Below are 20,308 nucleotides of genomic sequence, written 5' to 3'. Positions count from 1 at the left end.
TATTCCAAAGATGAAATATGTTTGTACTTATAACATGTTTCCGATGCAATTCAAAGTTCGGAAGTGGTGCAGCACGACCAATGGCTCCCATCAGGGGGCAAGGGGGCGTTCTCCCCGCAGAGGAAATCGTACTTCGGAATATCAAAAAACAATTGAATGTTTACATTAGTTACAGCAAAATATTAATCTATATTTAAAATGTCGCGTATACTTGCCCTCCCCTCTTGAAAACCACAATATGGACGACGATAGCATAGAATATGTTTCAAGTACCTTAGAAAGAAATGAGTTTGTCTTTACAAATTATTTGCAGTTTAACATAGATAGTGTTCAAAAATGACCTTACTATATTTGTGCGCGGAGCAAGTCAATACAAGGTTTAAATAGTTCGACAAGGACAAGGATTTCTAGCTGCTGCATGTATTTCAAACATATGACGTGTAAAACCGAAAAGCATTTGGAATTTATATTGTGAATTGCATCGGTGGAGTCCCAACGTTTGTGGCTAAAAGTTATGTTCTCTCGCGAAGCAAGCTTTCATGTGTTCGAGATTGTAAACCAACATATTGCAAATATGAGTTTTCGAGAACACGCTCTTAATACGAGAAATTATATGCGACAGTTAAAGGTAAACATTTGGTTCTTTTTTGATTCATGACCGTCTTGTGCAATCGTTTCTTTACAGAGGCGTAAATAATACTAATTGCGTCTGGGTATGTTTCGTATTTTGCAATTTACCCGGTCCAACACCTGCAACCTGATATCCTGGTGCAGTAGCACGGTCAAACTCCTCTTTGGACCTCGATCATTAGGAAGGCTCAAGTCGAAACCTTCTATGTCTCTGCGTTCGTGGAAAAGGATCTACTGCCTTGTCCCAAATGTCTCCGGATATAGTCCAGCAATGTTGTTTTATTTTGTTAATTGTGAATAATATGGTTTATAAGATCCCAGTATACGACCTTACCGGCATCGATTTAGCACTGAGGACATACTAGGCTGGACGTAGGTGGTATACTTATCTTGATTTCACTTTAGCTTATAATATCCTTCAGCAGCAAGGTTATATAAGATGTAGAACTATATTTAGAGTGGGATCCAAACCACAAAAACTCCCACTGGGAATGAACTTTGAGTCACGCCAAAGGCACATATGGTAACCGCTTAGCCACGAGAGTTAGGAATGGAAATATTGCTTAATACCCTGTTTGCCATATATGGCGCACATGTACAATCTTGTTAAACGGTTTCTAATTTGTTTAGTATTTGTGAACATCATGTTGCAAACCGAATTTACTTTTTATCCTCATTTGTACCTTTCACATGATCTAATTGAAATCATCTTTTAGGACAGCTCCCCATCAAATTGTTTTGTTCTTCTTAATTATCATTGGCTATTTTAAATTATAATACTGTAAAAAGTGTGTACTGTAAAAACCATACCATTGTATCATATAAACAAATCACACTGTACTAATTTGTGATTTGCTGTAGCAGCAGTAAACATGTGAGCACTGCTGCACATATGTTGACTGATTCATGATGCATATTATGCACAGTAGAAAAAGAACAATACCTGTTTCAATGCTTGATGAGCCGGAACATTTGATATTACACTAGGATAAAACATTTTAATTATGTAAATAATGTTAAAAGTTATATTTTGCTTTAATGTATTAATTATTATAATGCTAAATTTCATTATACTGTGAAACTTCATATCATTCACAGCTAGAAAGAGTAGGTGATATTACTTATAAACATTATCAGTACTCTGTGATAATGCGTTCCTTTCCTTTTTCAGTTGGCAAACAAGGTAAATACCGTCTTGGATTTGATTTCTTAATATGCAGGTATTAATGAACTACACCGCCATACTGAAACAGGTCATTCCTCACAACAAAATCAGGAAAACAATCATATGGACAAGTGGTGAAGAGTGTATAGTTTCAGAGTTAGGATTGTCCACACCCTTGGGTAAATGAACTTTGAGGGAAATGTCTTTAAAACTATCAGCTATTAAGCTGAGGTGGCAGTTTGTGTCTTAGACTTGTAATCTGCTTTAACTAAAATCCATGATTCTGACTCCTCAGTAAAGGCGCAAGGGATTGACCCACAGAAAATAGTGGTTCCCTTATATTCCGTTATGACGGATGAGTCCGATGCATGACAGATGGAACAACGTCCTATAGCAAACAAAAAGTCATTGACAGACAATTAATTTTTGAACAAAATGATGTTGCAAAGAAGTTTTGGTTATTGTACGTGGCTGCAAAGCTACAGTAAGGGTTGAATGTATTGGACATATTGAAATTAAATAAAATCATTACATTAATGACAAACGATAGTGACCTTGTGATCAAGGAGACAAACATTTATAATATGTAATGATTTGGAAGAAAATCTGAGTATCTAAGCAAAAAATGAAAACATCAAGTACAGTGTTCCTCATCACAAACTCATTCTTAGGTGGGATCTTCTGCAATTAGGATCTTCTACTACCACTTCATCAGCATCTGCCCCTTTGTCATCTCTCGCGTAGCGAACAACAGTTTGTTGACAAGTGGTTGTCAACATACAGTTGTTGGTTATCCTCTCAGTTTTGTTTGGAACAAATTAACATGATAGTCTTGTCTCTTACGTAAAGCAGGCGGATGATTAAAAAATATTTAAATATTGGTCCGGTGCTTAGTAGTAATTGCATGACTTTATCGCGTTTTGGACTTTGACCCCGACCTTTGCTTGGGGTCATGAGCTAGGGGTACCTAGGACCACCCCCTCTAAAATTTGGCAGGGGTAACATGGCCCACCCCTAAATTTTGGCAAAGGCACATAGGACCACCCCCTTAAATTTTAGAAATTGCCAAATCTAAAAATTTGGTATGTTAGCCTAGGACCACACTATGTACATCTATTAGTATTGGGTGTCTATGTCGTTTCCTTTTATGGGTAAAAAATTGCCAAAAATTGAAATTTCGGGGTTTTTTGACCTAATTTATCCCCTTTGATGAGGTGTTATTACCTTATATAGTTATATGGGCGTATACAGGGGTTCATTCCCTTTCATCAGACATGGGTATATTAATGCACCCCTTGAAAAAATTTGGGACGGGTACTTAGTGGGACGGGACTATTGGCATAATATTATTTTAAAATTGTTACTGGCATTGGAATTGTTCTTGTCAATTGTGGCCTCGCGTGGCATAGTCGCTAACGCACTCACATTTGATGCGAGCAATTCACGGTTCGATTTCCCCTGGGGTCACTCTGTAGATATAATTTAACACCTTTTTCATGTTAGCCATATTGAATGAGATTTCTCCTGGGTTTTCCTCTTGACATCATTCAAATGCAGGGATCATATCTAATGCAGGTCTCAGGTCGCTTTCTTTCTTGTCCCTCCCTTGGATAGTGTGCTCGCAGAGAATCGTCATCATACATGATGGGCTTAAAGTCTAAATGCCGGTAATGAGCATAAATCTCTAAAAATAGATAAATGTTCTTCCGAATATGGAGCACATATTCGTATAGTGACTACTAACCCTTAAATACTCCTGTAGAATGAAATTTGAAATTTACTAAGCTATACTGCACTTCACCTGAATTGGTGTATGGCATCAACAAATAAGCTCGCAGTGCACTGTTCCCAAACCTTTAGTGAGGAATATAATCATTCATAATTGGCCATAAATATGATCAAAATAAATTATGAATGATTAGATTCCTCACTGAACGATTGTAAACAGCACATTGCACGCTTTTTGGCTGATGCCATACGCCAATTCAGGAGACGCGGAGTATAGAACGTATAATTTACGTTAGTTGGACACATTTTGAGCTTTGTGCCATTCGTATTTATGCCACGAATGTAGATGAGCATTTTTAGAAAAAAAAAGATGTCAGTATCATAGTAACAGTTGTGTAAATAGGTTAATGCTGACTTGTATGTTGTTAACCTTACCAGTTTCCCAACGTACAAAAATAAGAGCTTCGACAACTCCTAGGTTGTACTTCTTTGCCAAATAATCTACATAAATATAGTCAAAAGTGTAATGACAAATGGTATTTTTGAGCTTACCTCCTAGGTTATGCCGGGTAGGCCAAAGGAATCAATACACATGATTGTTATGGTGGGATGAAGAAAGTGGTAGGAAAAGGTAGAATTCCGAGAAAACCTATGCACGCGCTGTTAATAAGTACAGATCAAGTAACATCAAGTATTCGCGATATACTTCGCGATTCTCTGTCTTCCCTCTGAATATTGAACTTTTGTGTGAGAGAGCATTTTTTTGTAAATTTCTGTTTCAGTTTTTGTTTTCAATTTGGATTTACACACTGTATAGTAATCATATTTGAGTGACGCTTACGCATCTGTTTTATTGATATTGAAATCTAGACATTAGAGCAGAGTTACAAAGCAGTAATTAGCACTAATTTCGAATGTATTTTGTCACGCAATATTGTAAGAACAGTAAAACATTCAGGAACTGAAAGTTGAGTATAATAAGTTGAACAAGTCCTATAACCTCGTGTTAAATCAACTAGTTATTCACATTAGTGTGAAATAAATTCACATATCTTGAATGTTCCTAGTGAGTAAGGGAATATGTATTGGGTTGAATGGAACGATGCCTGTTGGAGGTCAGAAAGATCCAATTTCTACTGTTGGTGCTAGTCTACTATGAAAGAAGGCCCAGAAAAATGAAACGAAAAAGAATACCTCACAAGTAGACCTCACCACTTCGCCGTTGCGTTAGCAAAAGGAAACAACTACTGTCCTAATGTAGGATTGAATATAAGACACTGATAAAAATTTTAGCTGCTAATGAGCACTAGAAACTTGGGAAAACGAAATAGAAACATGAATATGGGAAAGCCATATTCAATATAATTTGATACTTGCAAGACAGATTTTTTTTCGAAATAGGTGGTGGAACAATAATTACGACTTCAACTATGTAAACCGAGTTAGGAGGAATGTTTTTATGGCATTCCTGAACATGACCGCCATCTTGAAATCCGCCATATTGGATCGATGTCAACTTTTTCAAATAGAAAGAGGGCCATGTGAGGTATCAAACAACAATGATTTTTTCTACTCAATCGCATACACTAATTAGTTTATCAATATCTAGAACGGTTTACAACTTACAGTTCTTTGAATGTTGAAAAGTTCGTTGTTTGTAGGAGATAACAGATAACTACAGTGGCAGTGAACATAGCTCTAGAGAGAATATGCGTTTGTACATTCAAACTGAAACTACAAGCAATAGGGGCAACACTATGAAGATAATAGAAATATTGGCTGCCAACGGCATTCCTGGTCGTAACAGCTACGGTATAAGGTTGGAACATACTGGCGTACCATATGTGATTATGCAATAAAAGACGATCATTTCCAATCAAAACTGCATGACAGAGATACTATCTTCACTCTGCATTCCCTTTTGTACAATCAATTTCAGTCTTCTCGCTTCACAGGAATGATTCAATATGCATTTTGTAAATCAGGATATATTGGTGATCCGATCGAATGGTTCGAGGTGCCGAAGAAGTACGCCTTCAATATTCCTGACATTAACTTTGTGATATTTGTGACGCTTCATTTTTTATTAGAGCTCATGGTGCTCTGCAAAATTCTGGTTTGACCATTTTATGAATGCTGAGGACTTGAATTTCTCGCATTGCCGTAATTGTGTCCTGTAAGAATGCTATCTCTGGGGCTATGTTCATTGCCACTGTAGTTATCTGTTATCTCCAACAAACAACGAACTTTTCAACATTCAAAGAACTGTAAGTTGTAAACCGTTCTAGATATTGACAAACTAATTACTGTATGCGATTGAGTAGAAAAAAACATTGTTGTTTGATACCACACATGGCCCTCTTTCTATTTGAAAAAGTTGACATCGATCCAATATGGCGGATTTCAAGATGGCGGTCGTGATCAGGAATGCCATAAAAACATTCGTCTTAACTCGGTTTAAATAGTTGAAGTCATAATTATTGTTCCTCCATCTATTTCGAAAAAAAATCTGTCTTGCAAGTTTCAAATTATATTGAATATGGCTTTCCCACATTCATGTTTTTATTTCGTTTTCCCAAGTTTCTAGTGCTCATTAGCAGCTAAAATTTTTATCAGTGTCTTATATTCAATCCTACATTAGGACAGTAGTTGTTTCCTTTTGCTAACGCAACGGCGAAGTAGTGAGGTCTACTTGTCAGAAATAATAAATAAGATTATGCCTCACCGAAGACCTAATGTAACTTGTACAGTGTGCAATCCTTGATATGTTCCTTCTCGAGTTACATCCCGTCATCATTGAATTATAGTTAATAATGTAATTAGTATGCCTAGGAAGAATAGGGAAGGTTCATATTGATGAAATCACTTAGTGAGACCTGTGGTTGTAATTAAGGCTCCTAGAGCTCCAGTAAGTGGTCAAGGGCTTTGATCAACAAGGTGGTAGGGGTGATTTTGTGGTGCTGACATAAGTAACTTCTCTTGAATATAGTGTGACTAGGACGGCGAATACATATGATTGAATTACTGCAACTAGCAGATTCTAGTATTAGAAGGGTAATTTGTCCAATTATTAGTAATGAAAGTATGGAGAGAGATAAAGAAGGACCCGTATTACCTAGTAAGGTTAAGAGGAGATGCCCTGCAATTATATTTGCTATTAATCGAACAGCTAGGGTTCCAGGCCGAATGATGTTACTAATTATTTCAATGCATACTATAAATGGTATGAGAGGTGCCGGAGTTCCAGAAGGAACGAGATGGGCAAATATATGTTGAGTGTGATTAATTCAGCCGTAGATTATGAAACTTATTCAAAGGGGAAGGGCAAGAGTTAATGTAAAGGTTAGATGTCTAGAGCTGGTAAATACATAAGGGAATAGACCTATAAAATTATTAAATAAGATGAAGGAGAATAAAGAAATAAATAGGAAGGTCCTTCCTTGATGACTAGTGGGACCAAGAATAGTTTTGAATTCTTTATGAAGGGTTAGGGTAATTTTATTTCACAAAATGTTTGGCCGTCCTGGCAAGAATCAAAATGGGATTGGAATAATTAGAAGTCCAATTACTGTTCTAAGTCAGTTAAATGATATGTTTATAATTGAAGTAGAGGGATCAAATGTTGAAAAAAGATTTGTTATCACTCTCAGTTTATGGTTGTTTTTTTAATGTTAGTGCTATCTAAAGAAGGATGAGGTGTATTTGAATTAAAATATATGATAGATGCAAATAAAAGGTAGCACAAAGAAAATATAATAAATAGTATGAGTCATTTTAGGGAGGATATTTGTGGGATAGAAAAATACTATTAAGTAGTAATTTAAGCTTGACATGCTTATGTTATAATTTAACTAATTTTTCCATTGGGAGTAATTGTTACTTTACTATCTTTTGGTTTAAGAGACCATTGCTTACTTTCAGCAACCCAATGAAAGTTCTTGTATCATTTTTGTTATTCAGTTAATAAATACTGAATGAGGGCAGGCCTCAACAACAATTGGTATGAAACTGTGAATTGCACCACAAATTTCTGAACATTGACCGAAGAATAAGCCTGTGCGTGTAATATTAGCTGCTACTTGATTTAAACGTAATGGAGTAGCATCTGCTTTAATACCAAAGGCGGGTATAGCTCATGAGTGAAGAACATCGGCAGCGGTGATTAAGATACGAATGTCAATATTAATAGGCAATACGATGCGATTGTCTACATCTAGAAGACGAAATTAATTAGGGTTTATTTCATTGATATGGACTATGTAAGAATCAAATTCTGTTAAGGAGAAGTCAGAATATTCATAACTTCAGTATCATTGATGTCCAATTGTTTTAAGAGTAATTGCTGGCTGGTGAATTTCGTCTAATAAGTATAGGAGTCGTAAGGATGGGAGGGCGATAAAGATTAGTGTAATAGCAGGCAGAATTGTTCAAATAGTTTCTAGGGTTTGGCCCTCTAATAAGTTGCGATTAATATATGTGTTTGGTAGAAGAGAGGCTGGTAAATAACCTACGAGAACTGTAATTATAGTTACAATGAGTATTGTATGATCGTGGAAAAATACTATTTGTTCTATTACAGGGGACGCTGCATCTTGAAGTCCTAGTTGATTTCAAATGGCCATTTCTAAAGAAGATGGTTATTCTTATGTTTGGGGCTTAGGCCCAATGCACTTATCTGCCACCTTAGAAGTTTGTTAGTAAGGGAAGTTGTGCATAACTATGTTCTGCTGGCAGTAAGTTCTGGAATCATTCTAAAGATGTTGTTTGTTGGTCCGAAAAGACTACTGGCCGAGCGCTCGCAAAAGCTTCTCATATAATAATTACAAGTACTAGCACGGCAATGAAGGAAAGGAATGAGCCAATACTTGATACTATATTTCATGTAGTGTAGGCATCTGGATAATCTGAATACCGGCGAGGCATTCCTCTTAAACCTAAGAAATGTTGAGGGAAGAATGTGATGTTTACTCCTATAAATATTACTAGGAATTGAATTTTTAGTCATGTAGGATTTATTGTTGTTCCTCTAAATAGGGGGAATCAATGAATAAGTCCTGCTATGATAGCAAATACAGCACCCATAGATAGTACATAGTGAAAATGTGCTACTACATAATAAGTGTCATGGAGAACAATGTCTAAAGATGAATTTGCCAATACAACTCCCGTGAGACCCCCTACAGTAAATAGGAAAATAAAACCTAAAGTTCATAAGATTGAAGGTGAGTAAGTTATTTGTGCTCCATGATGTGTGGGAATTCATCTGAATACCTTAATTCCTGGATGCGGTAAAATAAGCACGAGTATCAACGTCTATACCAACAGTGAATATATGATGAGCCCAAACAATAAATCCTAGAAATCCAATTGCCAGTATTGCATAAATTATCCCTAAAACGCCAAAGGTTTCCTTTTTACCACTTTCTTGAGTTACAATATGTGAAATTATGCCAAATCCCGGAAGAATTAAAATGTAAACTTCAGGATGACCAAAGAATCAAAATAGGTGTTGGTATAGAACTGGATCTCCTCCTCCTGAAGGATCAAAGAAGGAAATATTAAGATTTCATTCAGTTAGGAGTATCGTAATAGCCCCTGCCAATACGCGAAGAGATAAAAGAAGAAGTACAGCAGTGATTACTACAGATCAAACGAATAATGGCATTCGTTCTAAAGTTATTCCGGGAGTTCGTATATTAATCACGGGTGTAATAAAATTTACGGCCCCGAGAATTGAGGATACACCAGATAAATGGAGGGAGAAAATAGAAAGGTCAACAGAGGCTCCGGCGTGAGCAATGGCTCTGGAGAGAGGAGGATACACAGTTCATCCAGTTCCTGCACCACTCTCTACAATTCTTCCTGTTAATAGTAGTTAATGAAGGTGGCAATAATCAGAATCTTATGTTGTTTAGGCGAGGGAATGCCATATCAGGTGCTCCTAGTATTAAAGGCAATAATCAATTACCAAAGCCCAAAATTATAATTGGCATAACTATGAAGAAAATTATAATGAAAGCATGAGCAGTAACAATTACGTTATAAATTTGGTCATCACCAGATAAGCTAAATGGTCGACCAAGTTCTGCTCGAATGAGAAGACTTAATGATGTTCCTACTATTCCTGCTCAAGCCCCAAAGATCAAGTATATTGTACCAATATCTTTATGATTTGTAGAAAATAATCATCGTTGCAAGTAAAATTAAATAGGGTGGCCGAAGTATTAGGTGATAGATTGTAAATCTATTTATGGTTAATAAACCTCCTATTAGGTTTTATAGTCAATATTTATAATGTCGGACTGCAATTCCGGAGTAGTAGTTAATATATACTAAGACCTAAAAGGTTGCCTTTTATTTATAGCTTTGAAGGCCATTAGTTTTTTTAACTTAAAGTCTTTGTTTAAAGGATGTTGACAGTTAAGGGTAAAATAATTATGCCTCTTAATGAAATAATAATGAATATTGATCTAATTGATGTTTCTTGACTTTTTTTCATTAAAGATGTTCATGTTTGGTTATAATGATTAATAATGAAAGCAGCATAAGCAATTCGTATATAATAGAAAAGAGTAATTAGTGCTGTTATTACTATTAGGGTGAGAATAATAAATGATATTTGTTCGGCAGTTTTTATAATGATGATTCACTTAGGTAAGAATCCTAAAAATGGTGGAAGACCCCCCAAAGATAAAAGACTAGTAAAGATAGCTAATTTTGTTGTTACAATGATTTTATTAGAGAAAGTTTGATTAATATGGAATATTTTGTTTATTGCAAAAAGGGTGACTGCTATTATTGAAAGTAAAATAAGAAGTAGAGAGATCATGCAATGTCACTTAGGAGAAGGGCTATGAGTATTCAGCCAGTGTGATTAATAGATGAAAATGCTATGATTTTACGTAGTGATGTTTGATTTAAGCCTCCGATTGAGCCTACTACTAAAGATAAAATTAAGGTTAGATAGATTAGATTTGTAGGATTTAAGCTGTAGGAAAGTAGGCCGAGGGGTGCCAATTTTTGTCATGTTATTAAAATAATGCAGTCTATTCAGAGTATATCCTCTATTACTTCGAGCATTCAGAAGTGAAGAGGAGCTGCTCCTATTTTAAAAAGTAAGGAAATAGTGATTAAATAATATGTAGTTTGCAGTCCTATGTAAAGTAGAATAATTGCTATTAAAAGTAAGGATCTTGCAATAGCCTGTACTAGAAAGTATTTTAAAGCAGATTCGGTGTGACGTTGATTGTTGGTCTTTGAAATCAGGGGGATGAATGATAGGAGATTAATTTCAAGACCAATTCAAGTACCAAACCATGATGAGGAAGTTAAGGAAATAAGAGTTCCTAACACAAGTGTTGTAGAGAATAAAAGAGTTTTAGGGTTAGTGAGCATTAGAAAGAGAAGAGTAATCTTCATATGCGGGGTATGAGCCCACTAGCTTATCTTAGCTTATCTTTCTACACTTTAGTGTATGATGCACGTTGATTTTTGATATCAAAGGTGAAAGTTTAATTCTTTTAGGTGTAATAAGAGTATATTGAAATACTTGATTTATCCTATCACGATAATCCTTTAATCAGGCATCTTATTATTTAATAATTATTTATAGAAGTATACGAAAATTTAAATAGATGAGTATTGTGTTATAATAATTAAATTTAGAAATAATATATATTAATAATAATTAAAACTTGAAAATTTATTAAATCTTCCTAATTAGCCTGAGATACCGCCTAAAGGTATATTAATAAGACTAACGTATCCAGAATATGCTAGTTTTTACCTCATATGTGTAAGGAGAAAATAAATATACTTGTATAGGATACACTTTTGTTTGAAGGGGGAAAAAACAAAATTGTATCCTAGACAAGGGGGGAATAGGTTTTAATTAATACTAATTTTTATCAATTGGATTAAATACATAACTAATAATTATTTATTTTAGCATTATAAGTTAATAATAAAGTATTATCCAGGCTTTTCTTCTCTTGTTTATCTAGTTGTACATGTAACCTTCCGGATAAGAAATAAGTATTATTTATCTTAAAGGTAAGTGATGAAGCATAATTGATCGCAGTACTTGGTTTTGTTTATTAATTAGTGTTTGAAGCAGTTAAGGTTTAGGAAGACCCGGCGAAATTCGTGCCCGCTGCCGCGGTGAGACGAGGGGGCCGAAGGGAAGAATATTGATGGTTAAGGTGTAGTTATAAATTTAAGTTGTAGGATTTTGTCTTTTTATTTTTAGGTAAAATTATTATTTAAAATAATGAATTCTATGTTTGAAGCTATGAAATTACTTGTTAACACCAGAACGGCGGCTGGGTCATTTTTGACCCATTTCGAACTTTACGTTTTAACAACTTTTCTATTTTCTTACGAATCGGATCGAATTATTGTGACTTTTACTCATTCTCTGGAAGAAATATTTGTACTAAGTTTCACTGTTATTCACACTTTGCCTTCTGAAATATCAAACAATTATACTAGAACGGCGGCGTGGGTCAATTTTGACCCAACTCTTTTGTTAGTGATATTATGTTGCATTGTAGCAACACTGCGGGCTGTTTCTTTATCTTGTGACCGTTCTTTCCATTCCAGCTCGTGTTCAAGACCAGCTTCTCAGCAATTTTGTCAGTGTAGTTGGAGTTAGTAATACTTTAGAGAGTCTGTTGATTAGGAGAATCTCATTATTTTCGAACTGATGTGCTATTTCAAACATTCATTATGAGCAAGTAACTGATGACACCGAATGAAATAGTTGCAAATATCAATGACATAAGTGAGGTCGAGTCTGACGCTGAATGCGTTGACATTTCTTCAGATGAAGATTACCTGCCGAACAACAACGAGTATGATGATTCGGATGAAATATCGGAAGAGGATGAGATAAGCACCGAAAACCATATTTCTGCAATTAAGCGTAGTAAAATAGGTAAGACTATTATTATTATTATTATTATTATTATTATTATTATTATTATTATTATTATTATTATTATTATTATTATTATTATTATTATTATTATTATTAAACACAAATTATATGTCTTATATCGTAACAAAATATTCATAAAAATTTCAATCATTTTAACAAAAATTTTGCAACCAATTTGCGTGCTATTGTGAAAATATATAGCTAGTGTTTTTTTTTTTTTTTTGGTATCACTGTGTTGAAATGTTTCATGAGAAGACGTTTATAGCATAAATAAATAATAATAAATAAACCACAGCCATATTCGATCCAATATTGGATGAGGCCTCTCCTCGAAGGGAGGACTGGGTCTACTGCTCCCACGCTGACTAGACGGGTTGGGACAAGGTTCCTATATACCAGACGGGTTGGAAGAGGAAAGCCGAAGCTCTCACTGTGATCGCCACTATATGAGCGCCCCTCTGGTCTAGTGGTGAACGTGACTGACTACGGATTCAGGGATCCTGGGTTCGATTTCCGGCGCTGCCAAGAATTCTTAGGCTACTAGCCTGTGGCGTAACCAGAAATTTCAAAGCTACTGAAACCAAAAAGTTTAGAAGTCTAAATGGGAGACAACTTACTATGTCGCATGTTTGAATAACTTATTTCAACCAAAGAAGTAGAATCTCTAAAGTTGTTCGAAAAACAGGTAGTTTACCATTCATGTCAGAGCTTTCATGATTAGAACCTAGTATATCTTACTTAGCAAACAATCACTCTATACTGACTTTTTTGGTTTGAACTACTGCAAGTCTTATGCTATTTTAGGTTATGTCAGGTTATGTGTTTTCATAAATTCTAAATAGGGAGAGGAAAGTTGTAGAAATGCACAGATGCGTATTACAACCATATTAGTAAATATTTTTTGTGTAATACGTCATGTTTTATTTGTGAACAATGTTTTTGTATGACTCTTCTCCTTGTAGAGGAGTGACTGAACTTTGTTCTGTGTAAGACTGCAAGTTTAAATGTGTGTACATTAGGTTAGTTTAGTTCAGTTAGATCATACGCTTGTACAAACTATCTAAGAATAATAACTATCTAGGAATTAGAATGATATATAACATTTCTATATAATAAACTGACATTTTATATAATACATTTAATAATATCGTCCTAACAATATTATTTTCATAAAAAATATCATGTTTCTCAAATTTGTATTATTGGCAAAAAACACGTTGATCAATAAATATTAAGCTAGAGTTCAAAAAAGTTGTTTGTTTTATTTAATGAAAGTCACGTTTAATTATACAATAAATATTAGTGATTTAGAATACAAATAATTAGTAAAAATGGAATGGGTCACTTTTGACCCACTCCCGTCGTTCTAGAGAGAATAAAAAACACCGCCGTTCTAGTGTTAAACTAGGATTAGATACCCTATTATTTTTAATGTAAAATGTAATACCTGGGTAATAGTAGTTATATTCTTGAAACTCAAAGGATTTGACGGTATTTTAGACTATTCAGAGGAATCTGTCCCGTAATCGACAATCCACGATATATTTTACTTACTATTGTTGGCAGTTTGTATACCGCCGTAGTTGAAGGTATTAAGGAGAGGTTAGAAACCTTCATTATCTTTATTGAGGAAGACTTCAGGCCAAGGTGCAGCTTATTAGTAAGAGGAGATGGATTACAATAGAATGTTTGTACGAATTTTATTATGAAATTATTTAAATGAAGATGGATTTGAATGTAATATTAGTTATATTGCTATTATGAGTAGGGTTCTAGGATATGTACACATCGCCCGTCGCTCTCACTTGTTTAGGTGAGATAAGTCGTAACATAGTGGGTGTACCGGAAGGTGTGCCTAGATTGAATTAATAACAAAATAGAGCTTGTTAGTTGAGTTATTCGTTTACATCGAGGAGGTTTCTGTGCAATTCAGATTATTTTGATTGAAGGATGTACTTATATGTATGTGATTTTTATATTGAGATTAAGTGAATCAACTTTAATTAATGTTATTGTATAGGGTATAGAGTTAATTTGTTGATATTATAGTTAATTAGTACCGTAAGGGAATGTTTAAATAAGAGAAATTTGGTTTGAAGGGAAGAAGACATGAAATGTTGTACCTTTTGTATCAGGGAGCACTAAATAATATTATTATATAATTATTTCCCGAAACGGAAACAGCTAAAGTATTATGGTATTATAGGTAGTATACTATTTGTAAATTTTATTTTAGTGGTGAAATGCCTTTCGGTTTCCATTACATCTGGTTTTGCAGGAATTGAATTTAATTCAGCAGCGGCTAGACTTGTTGTAGATTTGGTTTTTGTAGTTTTGCCGTCAGTAATAGTAAGGGGGATTTGCTCTTTACTTGTATTATTTATAATGTGGTTTTATATTAAATGAAAGATGTGGGCTTAGGAGTAGCCATCATTTGTAATTTTGTTATAACTTATTTGAGTTATTTATCGTATTTTGTTACATTTAATTTATTACTGTACTTTTGCTTTAAATTAGTTAAGGTAATTTATAATGGTGTTATTAGTATATTGGAGAGGATGATTAAAGGAATTCGGCAAAGATTTCCTCCGCCTGTTTATCAAAAACATGTCCTTTTGTTAAAATAAAAGGTCTGACCTGCCCAGTGAGGTTTTAAACGGCCGCGGTATCTTGACCGTGCGAAGGAAGCATAATCATTAGTCCTTTAATTGTGGGCTTGTATGAAAGGTTGGACGAATGGAAGACTGTCTTTATTTGTAATATTGAATTTTACTTTTGAGTGAAAAGGCTTAAATAATTTAAAAGGACGATAAGACCCTGTAGATCTTTATATTTAGGTAGTAATTTTTGTAGTTGGCAATGAATAAATTTGCTATTTAATTGTTGCGTTGGGGCGACGAGAAGATAAAATAAACTCTTTTTTATATAATTACTTTTAGGTATTTTTATGATCCTTTATCAATGATTGTTAGACTAAGTTACCTCAGGGATAACAGCGTAATTTTTTTTGAGAGTTCGTATCGACAAGAGAGATTGCGAATTCGATGTTGGATTAAGATTTTATCTAGGTGCAGAAGCTTAGTGTATAGGTCTGTTCGACCTTTGAAATCTTACATGATTGAGTTCAGATCGGCGTGAGCCAGATCGGTTTCTATCCTTTATTGAGAATAGTACTTTAGTACGAAAGGACGAAGTACTAGTAATATTTATTTTTAGGGAATAAAAGTAAATGAGCATTACTTTGGCAGATAAGTGCATTAGATTTAGGATCTAATAATGGATGAATTAAGTCCAGGTAATAATGTATTATGACTATATTATAGGCGTGGTTTCTTATTTGATTTTGATTATTTGAGTTTTAATTGGGGTTGCATTTCTAACTTTATTAGAACGGAAGGTTTTAGGCTATATTCATATTCGTCGGGGACCTAATAAGGTGGGTATTTGTGGTTTACCTCAGCCTTTTGCAGATGCAATTAAGCTATTTACTAAGGAGCAAGTTTTCCCTACTATATCTAATTATTATCCTTATTATCTAGCTCCTGTTTTTAGTTTATTTTTATCCTTGTTAGTATGATTAAGAATTCCTTATTTAAGTGTTATATTAACTTTTTCTTTGGGCTTATTGTTCTTTTTATGTTGTACAAGCATGGGCGTGTACACTGTAATAACTGCTGGTTGATCTTCTAATTCTTCATATTCTTTGTTAGGAGGCCTCCGAGCAGTAGTACAAACTATTTCTTATGAGGTTAGTTTGGCTTTAATTTTGTTGTCTTTTGTATTTTTAGCTGAGAGATATAGATTGTTGAATTTTGGTTATTATCAGGAAGAGTTATGGATTTTATGAATCACGTTTCCTTTAGCATTAGTTTAATTTGCTTCTTGTTTAGCTGAATCTAATCGTACTCCTTTTGATTTTGCAGAAGGTAAGTCAGAACTTGTTTCTGGGTTTAATATTGAGCATAGAGCAGGAGGATTTGCTCTTATTTTTATAGCTGAATATGCTAGTATTTTGCTTATGAGAGCCTTATTTAGAGTTCTGTTTTTAGAATATGATATTTTTTCTGTTTTATTTTTTTGTAAGGTAGTATTTATTTTTTTTGGTTTTATTTGGGTACGAGGATCGTTACCACGATTTCGATATGATAAATTAATATATCTTGCTTGAAAGTGTTTTTTTGCCTTTGTCTCTTAATTATCTTTTATGTTTAGGAGGCATAAAGCTTCTTTTTATTTCTCTTTTAATTTAAGTGTATTAAATTGAGAATAAGTTCTTAGAGCTTTGCTCTGTTGTATGTTTTCAAAACATATGCTTATTCTCAGTCAAAGAACTAAGTTTTATTTAGTAGGAAATCTCATAAGGAGCAGAGATATGGTACAAATAAGAAGTAAGCGAAGTAGATAACTGTGAGAATTTGGCCTGTTAGAATGTAAGGGTCTTCGACTGGCCGAGCTCCAATTCAAGTTAAAAGGATTACAGTGCTAACTATAATTCAGAATATAATTTGGTTAATAGGATAAGATTGTAGACCTCGTATTTTTCTAGTATGAAAAAATGGCATAATCATTAAAATGAGGATTGATATTACTAAGGCAATAACCCCTCCAAGTTTATTAGGAATGGAACGAAGAATGGCATAAGCAAATATCATTCTGGTTGAATATGTACTGGTGTGACTAATGGATTCGCTGGAGTGAAATTTTCAGGATCTCCTAGTATGTAAGGATTTCAAAGGGTAAGTAGTATTAGGGCTGTTATTATTGTTAGAAATCCAATAGTGTCCTTAGTTGAAAAATAGGGGTGGAAGGGAATTTTATCTTGGTTTCTGTTAAGGCCAAGAGGGTTGTTAGATCCTGTTTGGTGGAGAAATAGGAGGTGTACTATCTACATGGCAGCTACAATGAAAGGCAAGATAAAATGGAAGGCAAAGAATCGATTTAAAGTAGCGTTATCTACGGCAAATCCCCCTCAAATTCATTGTACTAATATTGTTCCTAGATAGGGGATAGCTGATAATAGATTCGTAATAACTGTTGCTCCTCAAAAAGATATTTGACCTCAAGGTAGAACGTAACCGACGGAAGCAGTTGCCATCACTAGTAGTAGAATAGCAACTCCTACTCTTCAAGTATGAAGGTAGAGATAAGAGCCGTAGTATATTCCTCGGCCGACGTGTAAGTAAAGACAAATGAAGAAAAAAAATGCTCCATTAGCATGTAAAGTACGTAAAAGCCACCCAAAGTTTACATCTAGAAATAGGCCTGTAGCAATTTGAATAATTAAACATAAGCCGAGAAGAGAACCAAAGTTTCATCAATATGAAATGTTAATAGGAGCTGGAAGATCTACTAAAGCGTTGTTAGCAATTTTAAAAAGAGGGTGATGTAAGCGAATTGGTTTTGACATATGACTTAGAGGGCCGAAGAGGCCCTTGGTATAGTGAAGTGATTCTTACTACTGCAATTAGTGTAATAAATAGATATGTTGCTAATATAATAGTATTTATTAAGATTGATGTTATATAAAATTTTATACCGGGAATTTCTTGGTAATTAGTTGTATAGTGATGTAGATCTGGCAGAGAAATTATATTTGGGAGCATAGGAGGGTCAATAATTATTGTAAGGGTTAAGAAGAGCGGAGCTAAGGAAATTAGTAGGAAAAGGTTAGGTGTTAAAGTAAATATTTCATTTGATGCTAGTCTTGTAACATAAATGAATAAAACTAACATACCTCCTATAAAAACTAGGAATAGAATGGAAGAAAATCAAGGAGATTCTCTTATACTTGAAATAATTAAGCAGGTAGTGATAGTGTTAACAATAAGCATTAGCCCTATTGATAGAGAGTGAGATATTTGAATTAGAATGAATCTTAAAACTACTAAGATTATAAGTAATATTGAGGTTATTTTAATTTCAAGAGGTAGTTTATTAAAATATTAGTTTTGGGGACTAAAGATAAGTTTGCACTTTCTCTTGATGCTTTTAGAATTTTATTCATTAATGGTTTACAAGACCAACGTTTTAATTAAACTATAAAAGCTTATGAAAATATTATTTATTTTGTTTTCTAGTTTTCTAGTTATTTTAGGAATAGCTTGTTTTGTTGTTCAGCGTAAGCATTTACTGATGGTTTTATTAAGACTTGAATTTATTGTGTTGATAAGTTTTTTACTTCTATCTTATTCTTTAGGTAGCCTGTATGTTGAAAATTATTTTTGTTTATTGTTTCTAACTTTTAGCGTTTGTGAAGGTAGCCTGGGACTATCAATTTTGGTGTCTATTGTGCGAACTCATGGAGGTGATTATTTGAATTCTTTAGTTGTGCTACGATGCTAAAATATTTAATATTTATGTAGTTTTTGATACCTTTAGGTTTTAATTTTAAATTATGGTGAGTTGTTCAGTTTTGCCTTATTGGGATTTGTTTTTTTTTATAATAAGAAATAGTATAGGGTTGGTTCCCTGGGAGGTGGGCTATTACTTGTGGAGTGATAGTTTGAGTTATTCATTGATTTTATTAAGTATTTGAATTGTTATTCTTATAATTATGGCTAGAGAAGGTGTGCTGAGAAGTTCATTTTATAGTGCAAGCTTTATTAGTTTAGTTTTACTATTACTTATTTTACTTTACTTGAGATTTTCTTCTTCTAGATTGTTTATATTTTTTTTGAGGGTTCTTTAATTCCTACATTATTTTTAATTTTGGGTTGAGGTTATCAACCCGAACGGGAACAGGCAGGGATATATTTATTATTTTATACCTTGTTTGCTTCACTTCCACTTTTGATTGGTATTTTTTATTTTGAATCTATTAAGGGTAGCTTATTGATAATTAATATGAGAAGTGTAATAGATTTAGGAATTACATATTACATATGATATTTTGCTTTAGTTGTTGCTTTTTTAATTTAAATGCCTATATTTCTGGTTCATCTTTGGCTACCTAAAGCACATGTTGAAGCACCTGTGAGTGGCTCAATAATTTTGGCGGGAGTTTTATTGAAGTAGGGAGGATATGGTTTATGACGTATTATATATTTTATAGAAAATGTAGCTGTAAGTATAAATTTAATTTGATTTGGTATTAGAGTTGTGGGTATTTGATCAGTTAGATTAGTATGTTTACGACAGGTTGTTGTAGTCTTTAATTGCTTACTCTTCTGTTGCCCATATAGGCTTAGTGTTGATAGGTTTACTAACGATGGGACTATGAGGATTTAGAGGTGCTCTTACATTAATAATTGCCCACGGTCTGTGTTCTTCAGGATTATTTTGCCTTGCAAATATTTCTTATGAGCGCCTAGGAAGTCGAAAACTGTTAATTAATCGAAGAATACTGTCTTTTATGCCGAGTTTAGGGTTGTGATGGTTTTTATTAAGAATTGCTAATATAGCTGCACCACCAACATTAAATTTATTAGGAGAAATTAGTTTGTTAAATACAATTGTTGGTTGATCTTGATTGAGTATATTAGGGCTAGCTTTACTTTCTTTTTTTAGAGCTGCCTATAAACTATATTTATACGCATATACTCAACATGGAATGCCTTATTCTAATTTATATTCTTGTTGAGGAGGAAGTGTGCGAGAATATTTATTATTGATATTACATTGGTTGCCTTAAAATTTATTAATTTTTTTGCAGGACCAAGATTCTTATGGTTGTAGTTGCTTCAGTAGTTTAGAATAAAATTTTAGTTTCTGGAACTAAAGAAGGTTTAATTGCCCTTAGGCCATGGTTTGACCTTTTTTAATTTGTATAACTAGATTTGTCTTTTTAAATAGAATAAGTATTATTTTATTCATAATAGGCTTGAGTTTTTTAATCAATAGATATAGTG

General features: G+C 33.8%; 1 long non-coding RNA gene and 1 pseudogene across 1 annotated transcript in view; both read left to right on the top strand.

The window, feature by feature from the left end:
- The window catches only part of LOC145683346 (uncharacterized), a 366,975-nt gene that overhangs the window by 89,778 nt on the left and 256,889 nt on the right, over positions 1-20,308 (top strand). The gene's annotated exons all lie outside the window — the stretch shown is intronic.
- LOC145683591 (NADH-ubiquinone oxidoreductase chain 4 pseudogene) lies at positions 18,856-20,157 on the top strand (annotated as a pseudogene).

This window comes from Thermobia domestica, chromosome 4, assembly GCF_964235325.1.
Source record: "Thermobia domestica chromosome 4, izTheDome1.hap1.1, whole genome shotgun sequence".
NCBI classification, from domain to species: domain Eukaryota; kingdom Metazoa; phylum Arthropoda; class Insecta; order Zygentoma; family Lepismatidae; genus Thermobia; species Thermobia domestica.
Note: the sequence above shows the minus strand (reverse complement) of the source record. Positions and strands in the feature narration are given on the sequence as shown.